Source organism: Gavialis gangeticus, unplaced genomic scaffold (genome assembly GCF_001723915.1).
Source record: "Gavialis gangeticus isolate Ggan-Ray unplaced genomic scaffold, GavGan_comp1, whole genome shotgun sequence".
Taxonomy (NCBI): domain Eukaryota; kingdom Metazoa; phylum Chordata; order Crocodylia; family Gavialidae; genus Gavialis; species Gavialis gangeticus.
Window position 1 is genome coordinate 5,435,644 of NW_017729025.1, and position 3,784 is coordinate 5,439,427.

At 47.1% G+C, this 3,784-nt stretch overlaps 1 protein-coding gene across 1 annotated transcript in view; it reads left to right on the forward strand.

Moving 5' to 3' along the window:
- The window catches only part of MDGA2 (MAM domain containing glycosylphosphatidylinositol anchor 2), a 557,209-nt gene that overhangs the window by 473,896 nt on the left and 79,529 nt on the right, over positions 1-3,784 (forward strand). The gene's annotated exons all lie outside the window — the stretch shown is intronic.

Sequence of the window (3,784 nt, forward strand, 5' to 3'; positions counted from 1 at the left end):
GCAGGCCTGAGGACCAAGCCCTGGGGGACCCCACTGCCCACATCCCTCCAGGTCGAATAAGACCCATCTACCACCACTCTCTAGGTGCGGCCTAACAGCCAGTTAGTGACCCATTTGACGGTGTGGGTGTCGACACCACAGCCCCCCAGTTTCTTAATGAGAACGGGGTGAGAGACAGTGTTGAAGGCCTTCCTAAATTCCAGAAAGATTATATCCACTGCTACCCCTGCATCTAAGGATTTGGTGCCCTGGTCATAAAAGGTCACCAGGTTGGTCTGACAAGACCTGCCCCTAATGAACCCATGTTGGTTGCCCCTGAGCATAGTCTCTCTTGCTGGCCCCTCGTGGACATGCACCAGGATAATTTTGTCAAAAATCTATCCCCAGGACTGAGGTAAGACTCACTGGACTATAGTTACCTGGGTCCTCTTTCCTCCCTTTTTTGAAGATGAGGACCATATTGGCCCTTTGCCAGTCATCCGGCACATCGCCCGAGCACCACAAGTGCTCGTAAAGCCGTGCCAGAGGTCCTGCAATAACCTCTGCTAGTTCCCTCAGCACTCTGGGGTGAAGATCGTCAGGACCTGCTGATTTAACTATGTCCAGTCCCTCCAGAAGTTTCCTGACTAGGTCCTCGCTGACCTAGGCTTGGGTGTGGTGCTCACAGGGGCTGCAGGGGTTGCAGTGGGGGAGATGACCAGGTGCCTCCTCAGAAATATGGAGGCAAAAAAATTGTTAAATAAGTCAGCTTTGCTGTCTGGTGCGACGACCAGATTTCCTAGCATGTTCTGCAGAGTCCCCACATTATCTGGTACCTTCTTTTTACCCTTATGTATTTAAAAAAGGACTTCTTGTTGTGCTTGATCTGGGTTGCTAGTCCCAGTTCCATCTCTGCCTTGGCCTTCCTGACTGCCCCCCTTCAATCCAGAACAACAGAGGTATAGTCCTCTCTGATGATGGCCCCTCCCTTCTGATGGGTGTACATCTCCTTTTTAGCTTGGAGACTTTCCCAGATGCTTTTGGTGAGACTTGGGGGCCTTTGCACCCTCTTGCCCCCTTTGATCCATGTTGGGATTACTTCCCTTTGGGCTTGGAGGATTGTCTCCTTAAGGAACAAGCACTCTTCCTGAACACCCAACTGCCCCCTGCTTGGGGACCTCAGTGCCTCCCCCACTGGTCTCCTCACCTTGTTGAAGTCCGCCCTCCTGAAGTCCAGGGCTGCTGCCTTGCTGCAGGCCTTTGCCACCTTGTATTGCATGAGGTATCAGATAAAGGCATTTAAGAATGGAGCGTCTTCTGCAGCTTATGTCTCCAGAGCTCTCAGCCTGTCACTGTTTTCAGAATGGGAGTGGGGAAAGACAGTGGAGGGAGTTCAGTCTGGGGCTTTTTCAGCCACTTCTTCTCCTCCCCCACGCCGAGGGTGGGGCAGGTGTATTGGAACCCCACCCCCAAAGGTGGGGGGGCTTCAATTCACTCACCCCTCCCTTCAGCACTGGTTGGGGATCCCCAAGAATGAGCTCTGTCCACTGCCTTTCTCCCCTCCCATTCTGAAAACAGTGAGCACTGGCAGAGAACTGTGGCCATTGCTATGGAAACCTGCAGCCTGAACCGAGATTCCCCTCCCCTCCCCTTCCTTTCCCTCCACCCCAGAACCAGCGGTGAACTTCTGTTTGGTCTGGGGTAACATTGTAACTTGGAACACTTTGCAGAAATCGTTCTGAGTTATAGCTGGGAGCTGCATTTTTTTCAACACCCTAAGTGCCTGAAACAGTGCCTAGTACAGACTTTACACTTTTACCCAGTAGAAGTGATCAAAAACTGGTCTATACCTATAATAGAACAGAAGTTTGGCACACATAGTTTGATTTAAAAATGGTGGAACCTGGTGTAAGTTTTACTCCCACCCCCACCAAAGGGCAAATGTGTGTTCTTTTTGCTACTGATCTAAACTGTACCACTTACAGCAAACCACATAACTTAGATTGATTTCTCAGGCTTTTTGAATGTCTGTACCTAGCCTAAATGTTCATTTTTGGGTTAGATGTGCATATAATGTCACCCTATTCTATAAACACAGACTCAAATATATTAAATTGGTTGTTTGACTCCGTGCAACATTATTCTAACCACCCTATATGGGGCTGGGTTAAACCAGAAGGTATGAAATGGCTACTCCGGTCATAAAGGTAAACAACGCTGTAGTCCTTGGAGAGGGGAACCAGTGCCAGATGGTTCTGTTGCATCAGCACAGAATTATCCCCATCTGGATATCAGACCCATGACCTGTGAGTCTGAATGCTGGAAAAATAATCATCAGTGGATTTTGATTTTCCAGGGGAACTACATAATAAGCAAGGAGGTTGCAGAAAATCCTCTAGCATTTGTCTAATGAGGCAAATAATACAAAACAATGCAACTTTACTGGCTATGCCTTACATAATACATTGCATAAACTCTCAATTAAATTTTGCTTAATGCGCAGATTAGAAGGACCAGGATGGCAGAATGGAGATTATGTGCTTTTGTGTTTGTGGTCTTTATCTCATTGCGGGTTGCAGCTCAGCTTTAGTTTGTCACCAAGCTTGATAGGATTGTTCCTGTAAACAGCCATTAAAATATTTAGGACTGCATGGAAATATATAGAGGACAAAAGACTGTAAGAACCACTTTTTCCACCTCCCTGGGACTTAGACATTCAAGAAGACATGTCTGTCATTGTTTTGGTATTTGCACAGCTCTGTAACTCTTAGTTATAGCAATGCTGTTACCTTCATTTTACCGACAAGGAGCTGAAGAGCAGAGGAGTGTTGGGCCACTGTGTAGTCATTGCACATCTCCATGGACTCCCAGAGAATTAGGCCTGTATATGCTGAATTTGACTGCTTGGTTTGTGTTGACTTGACACCTAGTAACTGAGCAGATATTCTTTGTAGGCACTGGATTTCTGACCCAGAAACCTTGTTCTAGGCGGATGCAAACCCTCAGACTGACCACAACTTCTTCCATTCGGTAATAGGTAAATTTTATTGATGCACAGTGATAGCAGATAAGAGTAATGCAAGCAAAGCAAACAAAATACTGCCCCCCCACCCCAATTTGTATTTATCTACCAGTTCCAAGGCTCACAGAGGAAAGGTATGCCTGGCCAGTATGCAAGCTTCACTCTGTGGTTGTTTTTTGCACGTCAGCAGTCTCGGAGGTCGAGGACCAAGGACCACCTCCCCCCGATGGGGTGGGTGAGATAGGCAGGTGGTGCACCCTCTGTCCATGGTGGCTTCAGGTTCCTCCCCTCTCGAAGATGCCTTCTGTATTCTTTCTCTTCTGACGACTTTTCATTGCCAGGCACCACTGATTGTTTTCCCTGTGGTTGTCATATTGTCCATGTTCTGTTCTGTCAGCATATTTCTTTGTTTTAAAAAGCCATCACATTCACCCATCTTAATCTGGTCATTTACCAGTGTCTTAATTTGGCTATGCCTGGCCTCCTAATTTGGTCCATCTACCAAAACTGGAACTCCCAGGGGCTCTGCAGCTGGGCACTGTAACCTGGCACCAATGCTGCAGAGTCCCTTATCTTTGCTATGGATTTTCAGGGAACAGTATGAAAATTTCCCAACCTGTTTGTCCCTTGGCCTTCAGACACAGTGTCTGCCTTGATTGCTGTCAAACTTTGTCACAAACAGGCTTTTAGTAATCAGTTAACCTAGAAGCCAATCCCTAAAAGCAAATTTCTAAATACCATTTTCTAGCCATCATTCTTGTGAAAACCAACTCGGATCAAGAA